The sequence below is a fragment of the Penaeus monodon genome, chromosome 19 (assembly GCF_015228065.2).
Source record: "Penaeus monodon isolate SGIC_2016 chromosome 19, NSTDA_Pmon_1, whole genome shotgun sequence".
Taxonomy (NCBI): domain Eukaryota; kingdom Metazoa; phylum Arthropoda; class Malacostraca; order Decapoda; family Penaeidae; genus Penaeus; species Penaeus monodon.
This window is the reverse complement of record NC_051404.1, coordinates 41773197-41773398: the sequence shown is the minus strand read 5'-3', so window position 1 is coordinate 41773398 and position 202 is coordinate 41773197.

Genomic DNA, 202 nt, shown 5'->3' with positions numbered 1-202 from the left:
ACTAACCTAATATCACTCACATCATATTTTTTCTGATATACCTCCTCTCCCCATACATCAAGACAGATACCAAGAGTGTAAACATTTCAGAATTTCGAATTAAAATAGCGAGATGTTTTATCCGGACGAAAAACTGTACGAAATTAGTATGGTGGGGGATGTATCATATTTAACGGATGGGAGGCTACCGAAAAAACTCTCA